This window comes from Lepidochelys kempii, chromosome 11 (genome assembly GCF_965140285.1).
Source record: "Lepidochelys kempii isolate rLepKem1 chromosome 11, rLepKem1.hap1, whole genome shotgun sequence".
NCBI lineage: Eukaryota > Metazoa > Chordata > Testudines > Cheloniidae > Lepidochelys > Lepidochelys kempii.
The window spans coordinates 35561553-35581419 of record NC_136390.1 but is presented as its reverse complement, the minus strand read 5'-3'; positions in this window follow the sequence as shown (position 1 = coordinate 35581419).

Sequence of the window (19867 nt, the reverse complement as noted above, 5' to 3'; positions counted from 1 at the left end):
TTTCCTGGGGACAAAAGGCAGGATTTAGCCCATTGTGAAACAGAGAGGAAAACTAAAGGTTACAGTTATAATGATCAGTTGATTCCATAATACTTCACATATTTAGTGTTTCTTAAAAATATTTTTTTAAAAATGTGTAGTGGAATTAAGACAATAGTGAACCAAAGATGATGCAGAAGGCACTTGGATACTATGGCAATGGGTGCTGTTATAAGAGCCTGGGTAGACAGATGGATAGAAAGAATAGAGCAGAAGTAGGAAGGTCTTCATCACTAAGAAGGATGCTATTCCCCCCCTCCCCCCCCGCCAAAAAAAAAGGACAAAAAAAAAAAAGACTATAGGCTTCAATCCCACAAAAATTTATGCAAGTGCACAATTTTACTTCCGTAAGTGGCCCCATTGAAAAACTGGGACTATTTGTGCAAGGAAAGTTGTGCACAAGTCTTTGCTTTCGAAAGATCAGGGCGATAACAATAAATGTTGGTCATGTTAATAGCCTTAAAATTGTTTAACTTTGTAACAGAGATAGAGAGGGGAAGCAGCAAACTAGATATAATATTTCTGGTTTTTCTTGTAGGAAACTTCTAAATCCAGTGTTGGTCAGCGAACCAGCGCTATCCCCACCCCTGTCACAGCCTACAGCAAGCAACAGAGTAAAATTAAATGTTTCTTTGTATTGAAAGATTTGCATATTAAGGTGGCATGTGTCAAGTTATGTTGATGTAGGGGGTTCATTGCAAATGTATGAAAGAACATCAGATCCTCAGCTGGTTTAAATCAGTGTAGCTCCATTTACATCAATGAACTTACATTGATTTGCACCAGGAGAACCTGGCCCTTTCTATTTAGTAACCATAATATTTGCTGTTCATTTTTATGTTTCATTTCCAAAATTGCTGGCAAAAAGGTTTCTACAAGTCTGTTTCCCCAGGGAATTTTTCTTGATTTTTTTTTTTATTTTTTTTTTTTGCATTTAATGTAATTAAGGCAATTTTTGCTTTTAATTGAGAACAAAGTGGTAAACTGTATCAGAATTATCAGCAATAATTTTGGACAAACCTATGTTGTTTTACCACAGCTGTAGTTTTCATTTCCTACAAGCTCTGTGAACTTCAAGGTCTAGAAATAGAAGAGAGACCGTATCTGATAACAGGAGAAAGGAAAAGCTTAGGCATGGGGTAGAAAACCTGGGCTGGGACACAGGAAAGTGAGATTATCTCAAATCAGAAGTGTAAAAAAAAAGGCATTGTTCTTGTGCTTAGAAAGAGATAATGTGGAAAAGAGGTGAGAGCAGGGACAGAAAGTAGCAAGTATACCTGGAGCAAGGAGGACAGAAAAAAAGAAGTGGCCTAATTAGAAGAAAAAGGAGAGAGACAGATGATGAGGGGAAGAAAAAGAGGGGTCAAAGATACTAGGCAAAAAAAATAATAATAATGAAGCTAAGGAAAATTAGCAGGACAGATATAAGGCTAAGAATATGGTGCCTTCATTCATGCCACTGTGAATCATGAGAGTAGAATGTTTAGGCTGATTTAATCATCCAAGGAATGTATCATTTCCTTCCTAGTTCCATCATAATTATTGAGGCACCAGTAACATATAAAATATGGGGTTCTTGAGCATTAGGCCCATTCAGATATAAAGGTGAAAAGGGCATAAGGATGAAATATTAATATCTGTTTAGAACTATATGGATATGTGTATCTATATACGATTTACATAAAGATACAGCTCTATCTTTATTGATATAGTTACAGGAAATAGACTGGCAGGTTTCTAATGTTAGTGGAGCTTCAACAAATCATGGTTTCAGTAATATTAATTTAAATCAGGTTATAATATGTGATATCTCATTTTAGTAATAAAAATACTTGGTAAAAATGAGAATGTATGAACAGTTTCAATCAATATCATTCTTTATGAACACTTCCTTTAGCAAAATATTAATTATGTAGTTTATAGTACAAATGTATTTTATTGTAAAAATTTAGAAGTACAAACTCAAAGAGTGGAATAGAACTTCATAAGAGAATAAAGGCCATTTATAACCACTTTTTCTTTTTTATTAACATAGAAAGTCTTAGTTGTCTGACATGTTTATTATGATATCATTTTCCTTTAAAAATACATGAATGGATTTGTACTAGGCCTTTTGCAAATGGTTTTCTGTTTCATATCAGCAAGAACTGAATAGCACAGTGAAATGCAGTAAATATTTTCTAGTATAATAGTGAAGCGCCACCACTAATCTGATGAATATTTAGCATATCATTCTCCATTATATGTATAGAAATCATGCATTTATATTTTCAATTTTGTTTGAAGCCATCTTACCAATAGCAGTTCAGACAGAGACAAAAGACCTTGCCCAAAGTAATTCCACTGGAGATTTCTGAAAAAAAGTTGATGTCCTCCCTATTTTATGTACTGACAATAATTCTACTATTTCACTGGTTTCTGCATCAATAAACAAGTATTTATTTCTTTTTTTCTTTTCTAAATACAAACAAAAAGAATCTAAGGTGTCAAAAGAAAAATTGGCATCATTTTAAACTAAGACCCTGGCTTCTGAGCTGGGCAAGGTCACAAAAATCCTGAACACTTGTTTGCCATAGCTGTGTGTGCTATGGAAGACTGGTGGCTGTTTTGCTAAATAAGGTGCTGACCATCTTAAATATGCTTAACTAAAGATTTTATTTCAGTTTCTTGAAATAGGAACTGAATATTAAATAGCAGTTCATTACTAGCAACATATTTTTGAAGATTAACAAACATCCAGCATTTCATATACAAGATATACTGTTTTTGTCAATTGACATTGGTTAATACTTTAGAACTGCTTTATTAAATCACAGTGCTGTGCGTATTTGAATCAATTCCTATAAAAGATATCTGAAAAAAAATATTACAGAACAGCCAGAAGTGAAAGTGTGAAAATAAGGGAAAATGCAGTTAGACTTTACAGAGAAATAGAAAGTTAATCAACAAAATAATTAAAAGCCAAAATCCATATAAGTTAAGATTAAAACAATTGCTAGGATGATGATGATGATAAAATAAAAGGGAGAAAGGTGTGTTGGAACAATTGTAATAAGGAATAAAGGGCTTATTTTAGACAGAAAAACCCACTGAAAAGAAAAGACAAGAAAAAGATGGGGGAGGATCTTTCACCTAAGGTTACAGCGAACATTCGAAGGGGGTGAATCAATGTAAGAAAATAGGATCAGAGATGAGGAAAGAAGATGATCTGGTGGCTAAAGCACAGAAATGGGAGTTAGGAGATCTGGGTTTTATTCCTGACTCTACCATAGACTTGCTGGGTGACACTGGCAAATTACATATAGTCAAAATATTCATCAGTGTGTGCATGTAGGGGAACGTGCAGAGGTGAGCATAGGAAAGTGTTTTTAAATTTGTGAGTGTGCCTTGACAGGCTGAAAATTAGGCTAGAACTAAAGCTGTCTGGGAAATTTCTGACCATTTTTTTCATGGGAAAAGGCCAATTTGTTGAAACTGAAAGTGTTCATTGGAAGGAGTTGGTTCTGATTAATCTCCAGATTGGAAACAACCTTGAGTTCAAGTCTAGATATTGTCAAAACATACCTTTCAACATTTTTACATGAAAAGTTTTGGTTTTCAATTCAAAAAGAATTTTCACTTTTAGTTACCTTGTATTTAAAACAAACAAACAAAAAAACAACAAAGGCTGAAATCAGAATGAAATGTTTCAAAATTATCCAGACAAGATGTTTAGTTTGGGTCAATCTGAATTTTTTTTGGATTTTTGGCGCACAAAACTTTGAATTTTCATCCCAAATCAGGATAGGAAATTTATTTGAAATTTCATAAATTCTTGAGGGATGGGATAACCATTTCCTACATGGCTCTAGCTAGAACTATGCTGGTAAGAGCTGAGTGAATATATAGATTTTTACTTCATGTGCAGCATTGGTATTTTGGAAATGGGGTCAATTCCTCCTGCTCCCAGGGGCAGCTGCAGTGGAGAACATCATCTAATCATAGTAACACCTGAGAAGGAAACCGAGAGAAACTATAGACAAGGTTGATTAAATGTATGTTAAATCCAGCAAGCTGTGGAATGTGCAGGCAAGACTGACTTACAGTACCTCTGTTTAGCAAAGTAGGGTAAACATGCTTTTTTAAAAAAAATCATTTTCCTGTGATTTGTCTTTGGAGGTGTGGATGTGGAAAGTCCTAAAACAGATTGCCCCTCATTTCCAAACTAGGCCCCGAATGGGTACATGCTGCCAGACACAGTATTGCCAACCCAAGCAGTGAGAAATATTGAGCCAGGCCCCCAAAATCATGAAGTGTGTGTTGAGTTTTTTCTTATTTGAATTCTTGGTTTCTGAGCCCTTGGGGTTCACACAGTTTACCTTTTCAGGCTTTTCTCTTTGTTTTTCTCCTTTTCAGCAAGTTTCAATTCTCTTTTTAAAAATGAAATCTGAGATTCTCAGCTTCAGGAGCTGAGCTTTAAGAAAAGCAGTAAGTGCCATGAGATTGAGGTTGGAAGCACTGGAAATCACAGTACTGAATATTCCAGTCTCTGCATGCACGCTGCTCTACAGCGTGTCATGGAGGTGGTGGGAGGGTGGGAAGCGGGAAGGCTACAGAAAGTTGGACTGGACTTTTCAAGAGAGTGTTGCTAGCTGACATCCTGGATCTGTAGAGAGGCAGCATCAGCACTCAGGCTGTCTCAGTGCCTCATCTGCCAAGGGAGAGGAGGAGAGGAGTGGATTTGTGAAGCATGTAGTTCTTACCCCATCTTGCATCATGGTTACAGCTAAGATCAGCTTTTGATGTGCTTGATGCCTAGCCCCTGTTGCCATGGCAACTGGCTGGTCCCTTTAAGGAGCACTGTCCATCCTGGGTCATTGGCACCTGAGGTAGTACTCACTATTCAGAAATAAATAGATTCTGTTTTCCTGCACTGGTTTAAAATATGTTTGTCTCTTATTGTAAACTTTTTCTAAATGTACTGTGCAGAAGGTCTAGGGCAGGCTGATGCAGCCAATAGCAGACAAGGGAATGGGCTTTTTCTGCCTACATTTGTGACCCCACCAACAGCAAAGTAATAGACCTGGCTGGGTCCAGTGAAGCAACCTTTAGTCATAATGACTGAGGACCAGATTCTGCTAAATCTGGAGTCCTTTTGTTGACTCCTGAGATGTGCTGTAGGCTTACAATGGTAGAATTTGGTTCTAAGGGTCTGCAGTATTCCACTGATACTCTCAGGCCCATAAGAGAAGTCTGTAAATCCAAACTGTAGCTCAACACTGTTTATGTGCCAATTTGCATGCTTTATCTACATCAATAGGAAAGCTTTTTTTTTTTTTTTTTTAAATATACTGGTGAAGCTGGTAATGCCAGAGGGACGGTCTTTCCTCACAGGGAATACATTTGTTACACTTCTACCAGGGCCAAAAGTCTGTTGAAAGTAGTGTAAACTTTGTAATATGAAATCTATATAATCAGCATCTCTTATCAGTTGCAACAAAATCCAGTGTGCATATTTTTGGAGACAAAAGCCTTGATAGAAAGAAACTGCTTCTGGCTGCTCTGTTGTCTCTTCTAAATCCAGTGCATTGTTTCAGTTTTGAAGAAAGCATACAAGAGATTTCAAAGGAAATTTCTGTATCACTGTCGCTATTATAAATTATTACAGTTTATTGACTAAGCTATCTGTGAACAAACCCCGACCAGCAAAATCAAATGACTGGATATGTACAAGTAAAGAAATATCTGATGTCTATCTGTACTGCCTACCAGTGTAAGACTATCCTGCACCACACTTCTGTTGTACTTAATGAGTACTAAATTGCAATGATGTTACTACAACAACAATAAAACCAAACCAAACCAAACCATAGACTGCTTTCTGGCATATAATTTCTGAAAGTGTTTATGGGGAAAAAAAGATTCAACACAGAAAAGGACATCGCAACACCGAGGGACCTGATGCTGTGTTTTTAGCACATCTAAAATTCCAGCACAAGGAATCCAGGATTGGACCTCGAGGCTATGGAGTTAGAGAGGCAGCTCAAAATGCTGTGTGTGTATAGGTGCAATAGGATGAGATTTCCTTCAAGGCCTGATCATCTTCCACAACCCTACCTAATAGAGCTTCAGCCTGGAAGGTGAATAAAGGAGACTCAGAGGAGAAAAGCCTTGCCCCTTTGTAAACATGTTAGCTAAGTAGCCAGATATTCTCAACTAAAGAAGACGACTTGTTGGTATGGATGATTTATCCTGTTGGTGCGCATGTATTTATTTGAATGTCTTTGAATGTATTCTGGCGCAGTTCAGCAGGGGCTTGGACTTCTGTCATATCTGGTGATGCCAAATCTGTTCAAAGGATAATAACTTGAGTCACACCCAGTAAAAATAGCTTATTCCAGTCAGTAACAGTTCCGTGTCTTTGGATTTCCACCTTCATTTTCCAGCTCTTGTACTGAGCTCTGTGGCCTACCTGTCCTTTCCGTAATCTCCTGACTTTCTTTCATTTATGCATCTCTCCATTTAAGCACTGGGTATCATTAGAGCTCACCTCAGTACTGTACTCCAGCCCCTTTTCTCAGAGAACAAGTTTCAGATACCTTGCCCTTGTTGGGTAAAAAGGGCATGGAGGATACTTTGGGTTCCCATTCTTGCATTTCCAAGTCCCTTCCAATCAGAGCCACTGCCCGTTAATGGAACTTACCTCCGTTCTGCAGAGTATCTATGGGCACCTACTGAGCCCCCGGGACAATACTCCTGCAGCTGCTGACTGTTCAGGCAGCCTATTTAGGTGCTGTTATAGTCTCTGCTTAAGTATTGAGCTCCTTGGGTTTAGAATTATCTGACGGGTAATGGGGTGCAGTCTGCATTAATTTATCCTTTGTCTTTCTCACCTGCTAGTCTGATTTCGTCTCAGGACTTGTCCTTCCAAAGTTAAGGAAACAGGTTTTCAATTTCCAGGCTGGTTGGTCAAAAGACTGCTTACTGGCTGTATAAGAGCCTAACCAGACCTCAGTACATGGATCTGAGAAGGATTACTAGGGATTCTAGGGCATTTTGCTTCTGTCCAAAATCACTTTAAGGCAGAGTATCAGATGGCTTGGCTGTGTCTGATGGATCAAGGGGATGGAGTGAGAGTGAAAAAGAGAAGGTGAAAAGGATAAGGGAAGGATTGAGGACAAAGGTAAGAATATAAAGCAGTATGGGTAGAGAGGGAAAAGAGAGGAACAGTATTTTACTTGAACTTTTTTTTCCTAACTGCTTGAATACCAAAAATAATTGAATATCCCTTCAAATATATTGATGCAAACTCCAGACAAGTAGTTGGCTTTAAATTGCTGTCGCTGAACTTAACAAATCTACATCATATTAAAAAAGACATCATTTGGAAGACTGGAAACTCTGGGGGTTTATTCTTATTTGAAGTCCTAAATAAAAATGAATTGGGTAGTCTCACTGCATGCCCATTTCTTTACTTAAACCTACACATTTAGACAATTCTGGTAGTATCTGTTCACAACTTGAGCAGCAATTCAGAATGAGGCATTTGTGGAACTTTGTGTGAAGGGAACTTGAAAAACTGCCTGTGCTATATGTGGCTCTGGACACTGAATTGCTCAGGTACTGTCGGCTTAAGTAACACTCCGTCTCTCTCTCTTTGATATCGGGGCTCAAGTTCAAAGCTTTCCAGGGTAGCAGGGCATTTTCAGTGAAGGGTTCATTTTTCTGGAACTTGCTTCCTGGCAAAGTTTACCAGAGCCTGGGTATTATTATAACACACTGCAAAATACACTGGCTTTTCCTGGGGAATAGGACACTCTGGGACTGAGAGAGGAGCAGTAGGAGGCCATTAGAGGCTGGGAAGTCAATTTTTAGTGGTCTGAAGTTAAATCAAAATCAGACACTTATTCCAAAGTAAGTACTCACATAGTTATTGGCATCAAAGATGTGAAGTACAACCGATGGTGTTATTTCAGTGCCAGGCTGTGTATAGACAAGTTATAACATGTAGCACTTACACTTGCTGCCATTGTTTGATACAAATATTGCTAAAAGTAAACTGGGAAATGATGCTTCATTCTTTAAACTTTTTTACTTAGATTGTAAGGTCTTTGGGATAGGGGGGCCATCTTTTTGTTTTGTATTTGTATAGTGTCTAGCGCTGTGGGGCCCTGGTACATGACTGAGGCTCCTAGGCACTACCGAAATACAAATAATAATTTAAGGTCAAGCCTTTGTTTCTTCCTCTTAAGCTTTCAGCCATGCCTTCTCAACTATAATGAGAACCCTACTCCAGAGAGAATGATAAAGCCTCTTCTGCCCTGAATCTGCTGCATTTCATGGCTGAAAAACAAAACCGAGGGCTAGAGCATGATGTGAGGGATCCAGTGAAGAACAGAATGAAGACAGGGACTAAAAAAATGGAAACACAGAGGGGAAATAGAATTTGCAGGCTGCAAGTGAAAGTATGATTTAGCACAGGGTAGTCATGCTAGCACAGGTAACAATAGCAGTGAAGACATGTTGGTACAGGTTTCAGCATAGGCTAGCAACCTGAATATACCCAGAGTCCTTGGCAGGCTTGTACTTGGGTGGTTGGTCCAAGTACAAGCGTAACTCACCATGCCTTCACTAGTGTTGTTACTTGTGCTAGCTAGGTTACAGTTAGCATGGAATGCCTACCCAAACTGCAATCACACCTTCAGTTACAGTGCCAACAATTGCTATGTGACTTAAAACATGAGTGTGATGGATGGTAACTAATTTAAGGCACAGGCCGCTGTTTCTACACCTTAGGCTTTCAGCCATGCTGCCTTAACTGGTAGTTTGTGCTTGGGTTCCAGTGAAAGAAGAGGGTGAGAATCTTTTGGATTTTTATCCAGACCATTAAGCTCTAGGCACCGGAATGATCTGTTGTATGAGTCTTCTTGAAGTTCAGCTGGGGTGGAGAATAGCTGGGACACAATGATGGTAATTATTCTGAGATGGCAATGAGAGAGAGTTAAATTTAACTATGAGGGGTGCTTTAGAAATAACTAAGAGATTTGGGTCAACAAAAACCAGCCCGCTAGGTATAAATGTTTTAAACACATTCAGAGAAAAGAATGTGAAGAATGCAATGGGCCAAATTGTGTCATCATATTTCTCGTTGTCAGTGTGGTTTCAATTGTGCAACTGACAAAGTGAGAGGAGAATGTGGCTGTCTTTTTTTGTTTTGTTTTGTTTTTGTGATCTATATCGTTTTCTGTGTTTAACTCATACCTGCAAGTCCTCTTCTCCAGCTTATATCCATATTAAATCCCACTTTTCAGAGTTTCTTTTAAATCAACACAAACTCTTAGGAAAGCAGCATAGTGGGAATTTTACTACAACTACAAACATGAAGTACATAAAGTTGTTAAGGTATAGCGTGCTTACAGTTGCAGCAGTGCAGTGGACCAAAAATGGATCAATAGTTTCAAGAAATATTAATTTTTTATATCCAAGAATCACATCATGGAGAAAACCAGCATATAGTCTTAACTACCATGATAACAATGATATTATTGTTATTTATAAGAACATATAGAGTAATACAGACATCCTGGAAAAAAATTCTGAAGATGCTTGGCAATCACAGTTTAAAAATTACATTTCCGCTGTCAGTAGGGTCTCTTTACTCTTTGGTAAGTTAATGCCATTGGATAAACCTGTAATCGGTCAACATGTTAGTTAGCCAACTAAGAATTAGAATGCCCATTGCATTAGCTGTCCTCAGGTCAAGGTACCACTCATCTGACCATCCATTAGACATGTGTTATGGTACCCACAGCTTATGATAGTCATGTGCGTTATGGAATGCTAGTCTATACGTGATACAATCCTTAGCTTCTCTCTTTGGGGCATTGTGGGTATAATGCCAGGTTTTAGGGACCAGATGGCAGTGCATGCTCATTTTATGGCTAAGAATTCAAATCTATTAGAAATCTTTCTCTTACTAATTAACATTACTATTACAATTAACTCCCAGCTGGAAAAAAAACCCAAAAGTAGAACCACCTACTACAGCAGTTGATCAGTGATAAAAAGGAATAAAGAATAGTATCAGCCTCTAAAGTTTGGTGTTGAAATTGTGAATCTCTCTATCTCAAGAGAGGTTGATATATGTATATGCAGTGTATAAAATATATATGCACAAATCATTATCTGGTCTTATGTTTAATTGTCTTACAAGTAATGAAATAAGACCAAGACCAGAAGTAAGTCGTATTTTTCTTTTGAAAATTCCTTCCTCCCCATCCCCCTTTACATTTGGTAAAACTGCAGTTTTATTGCAGGATAATGTGGTAAAAAGATTCATTGTAAGGGTTACCTAACAACATTGGTGGTGTTGATGAATAGTTGCAATTAATACATTCCCTTAATTAGTCTGATACCCAGAAGATGCACCTGGCAGGTCATTTTAATATTACAATTGATTTATAGCTGCTAGAAATGATTTTACCAGCTATCTTCAGAGAGCACAATTAGAGAGGATTTCATTTTTTTATGCATTTTCACTGAGGAATAAACATAAAAGGTCTATGTAATTCAGAACAAAGAAGCCATAATGTACTAATGGTTTATGGATTTTATTAATATTCAGCTAACATTAGAGGCAATTTTAGTGAATAACAACCTATTTTCTATATGAAGTATGCCATTTTTGTTACTGTCTGAGTGCTTTATTTAAAAAAATAAACCATGATACTTTAAATGAGTTGCTGCCATCATTTATCAAAATTTTTTTTTAAGTGTTGCAACATTTTAAAAAGATATGGGAAGAACTGTTAATATATTCTGGAGTGTGTGTATTTGATACATTCAGAATTAATAAAACCATGAATTTATACACACAATACATATGGCAGTTTTTGTAGCTGTACTGTAGTGTCATAGTAAAGTCCTTGTGCATACAAAAATATTTTTCTGTGGCTCCAATAATACCATGATTGTAAAATTGTAAATAAACATCTCTGTGGCCATTCATAAAGAAATTTAAACTATACTCGATATTTTTAACTCTTCTTTGTCTGGAGTTGATGCTTGCAATTAATTTGTTTTCCTCTTCTGATTTTCTCATCTTTTGTATTTTTCTCCATTTCCAGTGCTGCAGTAGACAGCATGGGTGCCTTTTGTTAGCTTCTCTGTTTGAGCACTAGCATCATTGATGCTTTCAGTAGAAATGTATTCAGCTATAGGAAAAGTATGGATTAGACAAGGTATTTGGCTAAGACACTTGTATTTTTTTAGGTGTATAAGAACAAGGCCTGTTTTTTTTTCCATTTATTTTCTCAATGCTAAAATAATATATTTAACAGGAAAAAAGATGGTTAGAATCCAGCTAATTCTTCAAATGTAGGGGCTTGATCCTTGCATACCTCAAATTTTAAATATTCATAGGAGATCTGTTGGTGCAGGGAATACAAGAATTGATCCCTAGATTTGAACTGTGTCTGAGGGTGGCTATGCTAGGTCTTCCCAGGCTTTGCTCAGCTGGGTGCCACACTTCCATCTTGCCTGGAACTTGAGGGCTGAAACTAATTTGCAGATTGCATCTGCCCTGACCCTTAATATGGAGGTGTGACCTATGGAAATGAGAGGTCCCCTTAACCTCTGCATCTTGATGCAAGTGACCTGGCTTTGGAAGCGAAGGCCTGTTTTTAAAATTAGTACACTAGCAAAATACCTATTAACCTTTCAGTATAAATGTGTGAAAAAATAATTATACTTCAGTATTTATGAGTGGTGTGTGGACATCCTGTCTTATTCTTATTTTATAGCACCCAAAAGTGTGTGCTAGGCATCTTACAGTACAAATAAGAAACCATGTCCTAAAGAGCTTCCAGTCTAATTTCAGACATGACGCAACAAATGGGAGGAGGTGGGGGCTGTAGCAAGACAGTAGAAAGAGTCTGGTGAGGAAGGACAGGGGTTAAAGCAGTAAGATTACACAATTAGGGACTGATCCAACTCCTACTGGAGTCAGTAGAAGTTGGACTGGGCCTTTTCTCCGCAAAGGTTAGTTCACAGCACGCTAAATGTTCTTTTTACTAATCAGAAATATATAAATCTTATTTTAATACTTTCTTACAGGTGATGCAATAGATTTTTAAGGAGGGGGTTGAATGAGGAGAAGGTAGTGGCTTTGCCCTCTGTCAGGGCATTACATGCATTGCTGGCAGCATGGAAGAAAGTGTGGAGATGGTTGTGGAAGCATAGGATGAACAGGGGTTGCCAAATTCCTTGGGCTTGGGATTAACATAAGAGAAAAGATTTGATAAGTAGGCAAGGGCCAAATTACATAGAGCCTTGAAGGACAAAACTTCTTGAGGACAGGATGTTTAAACCTGATATGATGGAAAAGTGGGAGCCAGTGAAGGGATTCAGAGGGGCATGTGTGACCTGGTCAGATCAGCAGGACAGGAATATAATCTTAATGACTGCATTTTATATGAATATTAATTGATTCTGAGGCCAGAAGGGACCATTGTGATCATCTAGTCTGACCTCCTGCATAACACAGGCCCTAGCACTTCCCCAAAATAATTCCTAAAGTACATCTTTTAGAAAAAAGGCCAATCTTGATTTAAAAATTGTCAGTGATGGACAATCCACCATGACCTTTGGTAAATTGTTTCAGTGGTTTAGAACTCTGGCCATTAACATTTTATGCCTTATTTCCTATCTGAATTTATCTAGCATGAACTTCCAGTCACCGGATGTTATACCTTTCTCTAGATTGAAAGCCCATTATTAAATATTTTTCTCCATGTAGGTTTTTATAGACTGTAATCAAGTCACCCCTTAACCTTCTCATTGTTAAGCTAAATAGGTAGACTCAAGGAGCTCACTCACTGTATGGCATGCTTTCTAATCCTTTAATCATTCTCCTGGCTCTTCTGTGAACCCTCTCCAATTTATCAACAACCTTCTTGAATTGTGGGCACCAGAACTGGTATTCCAGGACCAGTCACACCAGTGCTGAATACAAATGTAAAGTAACCTCTACTCTTATTCAGGATTCCTGTTTATGTATCCCGGGATCACATTAGCTCTTTTGGCCACGGCATCAAACTGAGAGCTCATGTTCAGTTGATTATCCACCACAACCCCCAAATCTTTTTCGGAGTCACTGCTTTCCAGGATAGAATCCCCCATTCTGTAAGTATGTCCTACAGTCTTTGTTTGTAGATGTATACCTTTACATTTAGCTGTATTAAAACACACATTGTTTGCTGCCAACCAGTTTTCCAAGTGATCTAGATCACTCTGAATCAGTGACCCGTCCTCTTCATTGTTTACCACTCCTCTAATTTTTGTATCGTCTGCAAACTTTCAGTGATTACTCTATTTTCTTCCAGGTCATTAATAAAGATGTTGAAAAACATAGGGCCCAGAACCAATCCCTGTGGGACTGCTCTGGAAACAGACCCGCTTGGTCAGAATTCCCCATTTATAGTTACATTTTGAGACTCATCAGTTAGCAAGTTTATAATCCAATTACTGTGTGCCATGTTAATTTTATATCATGTGGTACCAAGTCAAACCGTTACAAAAGTCTAAGTATATTATGTCAACATTATAACCTTTATCAACCAAACTTGTAATGTCATCAGAAAAGATATCAAGTTAGTTTGACAGGATCTATCTTCCATAAACCCATGTTGATTTGCATTAATTACATTACCCTCCTTTAGTTCTTTATTAATCAAGTCTTATGTCAGCTGCTCCATTCTCTTGCCTGGAACTGATGTCAGGCTAGCAGGCCTATAATTATGGGCCATCCTGTTTACCCTTTTTTAAAAAAAATTGGTGCCATAAGCTGTCTTCCAGTTTTCTAGAACTTCCCCTGTGCTCCAAGACTTTTACTGAAAATCAACATTAATGGTCCAGTGATTTCCACAGTCAGCTCTTTTAAAACTCTTGGATGCAAGTTATCTGGACCTGCTGATTTAAAATATGTCTAACTTTAGTAGCTTCTGTTTAACATCCTTCTAAGACAGATGTGGACTGGATAGAGTTTTATCACCATATGATGAGACTGTCATCTGTTTCCCCCCAAATACAGAACAGACATATTTATTGAATACTTTTGCTTTTTCTGCATTATTATTGATAATTCTACCATTTCCATCTAGTAATGAACCAATATCATTGTCAGAATTCTTTTTGTTCCTAACATATTTTAAAAACTCCTTATTTTCCTTAACTCGGCTGGTCATAGGTTTCTCCTTGCATCCCTTGGCTTCCTTTATTGATTTTCTACAATTCCTAACCTCTGATTTGTTTTAATTGCTATCAACTTCCACTTTATTACATTTGTTACCTAATCTATTTACTTCACTTCCCCTCTAAACTAGGTTGGGTTTTTTAACCAGCGCAGCCTTCTTCCTCAGTTGTGGGATTGTGGCTTTTTGGGCATCTAGTAAGGTGTTAAATTATTCTCTATCATTCACAATTTTCCTCCCAGGTGATTTGGCTCATAATTGTTTTTAGCTTTGTGAAATTGGTCCCACTAAATCACCAGGTATTACTGATCTGGACTTTATACTGCTTGCACATTATAAATGTGATCAAGTCATGATCACTTGCACCTAAGCTGCCGTTAACTTTTTTAGTTCTGTGATCAGTTCCTCTCTGTCTGTTAAGACAAGGTTTAATAAAGGATTCCCCTGTGTTGGCTGCAATGCTTTTTTTGAATCAGAAAATTGTCAGCTATAATGTTTAGAAATTCCAAGGAAGTTTTTAGTATTGGCAACATGAGACTTTCAACATATGTCACTCAAATTGAAGTCCCCCCTGCCCTACCCCCCCCTCCCCACTATAGATGTGTGTGTAAAGGAGGTGGTCATCCTAGTGTTGCCTAGTACAATTTTGGTGGTCTGTAGGAGACACCAAACTTGTGCCCTATCTTGTGCTTTATCTGTTAGGACACTGATTCAAAAGAAAATGATCTTGAATGCTTATGGGTTATGAGTGACTCAGAAACAGGTAATGCAATTTTTGTTGTAGAATGCCACTCTCCCTCCCTTTTTCCCTCGCAGTCCTTCCTAAATAGCTCATAACCATTGATGATAACATTCCAATCATGCAAATCATCCCATAAGGTTTCAGTAATACCAGTTAGACTGAATTTATGCTCAGAAATGGACCATTCTAGTTTCTTTTGTTTGTACCCAGGCTCTTAGAATTAGTATATAGGCAGTTGAGGAATTTTTTTCTTCATGCCTTTTGGTTTCTTGATTAATTTTGTTCTCAGCATCTCAATTTTGTGCTGAGTGCTTGTATCTCCTCTTTTTACCCTGCTGCCCCTTTGTTATTACTTTATCCCCCTCCTGACTACTCTAGCCAGTCTGTTCCCAAGGAGATTGGTCCCCCTTCTGTTGAGATGGAGGCCATCCAAAATTACACAGCCCCCTCTTCCCCATAGAATGTGGACCAAAGTTCTGAAAAACCAAAGCCCTACACCACTGACCTAGTCAGTGATTCAATTCCAGAATCTTCTGCCTTCTGTCTTCCTTTGCTCATGGGACAGGGAGGATCTCAGAGAAGATTGTTTGGACATTCTTCAGCATGCTACTGAGTTCTCTGAAGTCCTCTACTATCTGTGAGATACTCCACAATGCAGTGTCATTAGTGTCGATATGAACCATCACCAATGGATCCTTGCCTGCCGGCTTCCTAAGTCTATTCAATCTCCAAGAGATGTCTCTTGTCTTGGCTCAGGAAGGCTGCACGCTGTCCTTTTGTCCACCTGTCCCTTGTAGAATATACTTTTGATTTTTCTCAGTATCGAATCTCCAACAAGAATCTTCTGTCTTCCTTGGGTGGTTGGAGGGTCTTTGAGGGTGAATTTGATTTTCTTATAGGTTGGGCTTAGCTGTCATCTATATTTAAGTCCCATATATCTCTCTGTTCTCTTGGACTTGCTCCATCTTGGGCTGTATCTTTCATATTTTCCATATTGAGGATCTGGTATTCATTTGAAACTTCTAGTTGTATGAAATTCCTCCTGTTTCTTTTCTATTCTCTCTGCTGGCCATTGTCTGCTTATCCTCATCCATCTCCAGTCATGTAGAATGCTGCTGTGACATCTAGTCTCTGGTGGTTACAAACTGCCAGACCTCTTCTCTGACTCCCTCTCTCACTGATTCCTTTGTTGCCAGCTCCATTCTTTCTTGAACCAGGGATACTGATGTTTCCCAAATCTGCTTGTCTAGGAACTCCTCGGCTTCTTTGATTCTTAGTAGTATCTCACTTTGCCCCTCCAATCCAAGAATCTTTTCCTCCAGCACAGCCATCAGCTTGCACTTCATGCACATGAAATCCCTTCTGTCTTCAGGTAAGAAAGAGAACATGAAGGGTTGCCAGGTGACTGGGTCGCTAAAAGTCAGATTGACGGTGCAGCAGGGCTAAGGCAGGCTCCCTGCCTGTCCTGGCTTCACGCAGCTCCTGGAAACGGTTGGCATGTCCGACTCCTAGGTGCAGGGGTGACCAGGGGGCTCCACATGCTGCCCCCTGAGGACCAGCTCTGCAGTGCCCATTGGCTGGGAGCAGCGGTGGGGCTTTGGCAAAGGGGTATTTGGTTTTGTGGGATTAGAAAGTTGGCAACCCTAAGAACATGGCACATCCATTGCAGGTCATGCTACCATTAATCCATCACAGGCCATGTTGATATCACACGTAGTACTGAACATGGAATGAAATCCTTTCAGAATCTTTCCGAATATCTCCTGTTAACTGATTCTGTTCATATCTCTGGAGTTTGTTTAGCAAATCACTTTTTATATAGTTTTTCCTGCTTAGCTCCGCTCAGCACTACCCCTCACCAGCAGGGAGAGATAAACCACTTACAGATTTCTAACAACTGGGCTGATCAAAGTTCCAAAGGCTAGAGTCTTGAGACCTATAGCAAGGCACTGATCAAAGGTCCCAGGGCTTACTCTAGAGCCTAGAGCCCACAGCCCAGCTATGCAGATCGTATACAGAGGCCAAACAATAGGGGTGGTGTGCGTGATGTAGATGTAGGGGAAGGTAGAGTAATGAAGATGAGAAACAAGTACCTGACAGGCAGTTTTTGCCATCTAGACTGCAATAAAGTGTTGGATGTTAGAAAAGTTGTGGAACAGTAAGTGGTATTTTTTGGACACAGCCTGAATGTATGGGCACGGGCAAGAAAGAAATTAAAGATGGCTGCCAGGTTATGAGCCTGATTGCCAGGAAGATATCAGTAGAGCCTTGCGAGGATACAAAATTGCATCTGATCTGAAATCTGCAAACATGGTCCATGGATATAAAATGGTTATCTGCAGATTTGCAGGGCTGTAGATATCAGCTTTGGATGACTTCTTCCAAGAAAGACTTCACAGCCTATTGTGACTGTTTTCTACAGTGTTAAAAGTTTCCCAGTAGGATTATTTTCTAGACTTGGTAATCAAGACCTGCTCCAAAGCCTGTTGAAGTCAGCTTCCATTAGCTTCAATGAGCTTTGGCTCAAGCCCCATTAGTGCTTGTAGTCAAAAACAGAATAGCACCCTTTTGGCACATATAGGTACTGTTATTAAAATATTGCCCAGTTTGCTATTCTTTGCAATGAGCCCTGGGATGTGTCTCTAATTAGGACTTGTAGTATACTATAATTCTAATCAATTGGCAAAAATGAGTGTAAACATAATTTAGTGGCAGTATTTCAAGGCCTAAAATTACTAAATTAAAAGTGAGAAGAGAATGAAGCTGCATAAAACAATCATAGTTATGATTCAGAACAAGTGCATTTTGACTGTATAGAGCAAAGGGGAACACAAACATCTCCAGTTGCAAAGTTAATGATAACATATGGGCTTTTGTTTTTCAAGGATTTTAGTGAAGATTTACAATTATCATAGGACTGAGTGCAGTTTGTTTGCTCCCCACAAAAGCAGAGATGATTTTTATTGACCAATCTTTGATCCGAGAGATTAAAGAAAGTACTGCATGAGCAGTGAAAAGGATAACACCATGGGGGTCAATAGGCTTACTGCTACTTGGAAATGAAAGTGAACCATTCCATTGGGAGATGGGGTAATTTAGCATTCTTACTAGGAACTCAAGAGTTTTGCCTTTCTTTCTCTCTCTCTCTCTCTCTTTTTTTTTTAAAAAAAAGGAAAAAAATTATTATTCTTACAGGTTTCTCCATGACTTAATACTATGGCCATAATATGAGGTCATTTAGAGGGCACTAGATTCTCCAGCATAATTCTGCACAATGCTTTTTAGCCCAAATGGCCTGGCTGTCACATATTCGCACTCCTGATTGAAATGTTTCGGGTAGACTTTTGGAATGCAGTCTGAAGGCTTAGTGACTCAATATTTTCAACATGAATACATTTCCTATCTCATAGAAAGTTTCCATGAACTACAGCAGAGTTAGTCTTTCTGTTCTTCCCTGAAACATTATGAACTTTACAGAAATCTGGTAAAATGGTCTGATTGGAGCAGAATGAAAGTCCAGTCAGTACAGCTTTATTTTCCATAACAGCATCATCATCATCATCATGGCTGTCCCTGACTGTTACAAAAAACCCACAAAGAGGGAGCAAATTTCTCTTCATCTTTCATCTTTAACAGCAATCTTTATGCTTTGCTTTTGCTAAGAAATTTTCCAGGACTGAAGGGTATCTCGCTGCTTGTTTGTTTGGGGGATTCACTTTGCTACAGTATCCAAGGTACTCTAGAGGATGGTAAAGAAATACCCTTGAATGACCCATAGGTTATGATCAGTTAAATTCTGTCAAATTAAACGTATAATGTGTATATACAAAGTTTGTATATTTCTCAAAATAACCATTAATATTGCTCCTTCCTTGAATAGGTGTTGGAAGTAGGGGTGCTGCCACGCTCCCTGGCTTGAAGTAGCAATAACAACCCAAATACATGGTTTCCACCTTCAGCATCCCCACTATAAAAATTGTTCCAGCACCCCTGCTTCCTGGTGTATGAGGCTGAGGTTTTTTTGTTCTTTTTTTTGGGGGGGGGAGGGGGGGAAGAGTGTTACATAGAAGACAAAATCATGCTTTTTCACTTTATTAAAGAGAATAAGTGCTGGAACAACAGCTGGTATAATTTTGACTGGGGATGTTCTCAAGTGCTGCTGTTTACATAATATTCACAGAGGCTCATGAGGCCTGGCAGAATTCTCATGTACCACTTTGTTGTCTCTCTGAAAAATTGCCAAAGAAATCTGATTGAAATTGGCCAGTTGTAGTCATTTCACTGTTTGCCAAAGACAGGTTTGAGAGTTTGGACATTTTTTAAAGCTTTACTCAATTTCCTGCAGGTAAATAGTAAATGATGATTAACTGGGGAAGGAAAAGCCTTAACATGTTCTAAGTTCTAGGCTTGCTAAAAGTTTTTGGAAAGCTCATAGTGTTTTAGGAACAAAGAATGTTACCAAATGACACATTTGTTACATGAGCAACTACTTAGAATGCACCACAAAATTTTCATTTGCTAAATATATTAATTTATATCACATAAATGAGCTGATCAATTAAGTTCTTTATATTCACAGCTCCACTGGCTGGGTCGATTTCCCAAGGTTGACTTCCATAATGTTGCTCTTTGACTTAGGCTTTTCCTTATTCCAGAGACCTGCCCACTTCTGTCTTTGTCTTTCTGCTTCTGAGGCTCCATCACTCTGCTTCTAGGACTTGCTCACTGTTTTAAAGACCAAGGCTGAAATCCTAGTGCCATTGAAATCAATAGCAACATTCCTATTGACTTCAACTGGGGTGGCCAAGATTTTTAAAAGAGAATCGTGATTTTTTGGGTGCCTCAGTTTTACCGATCC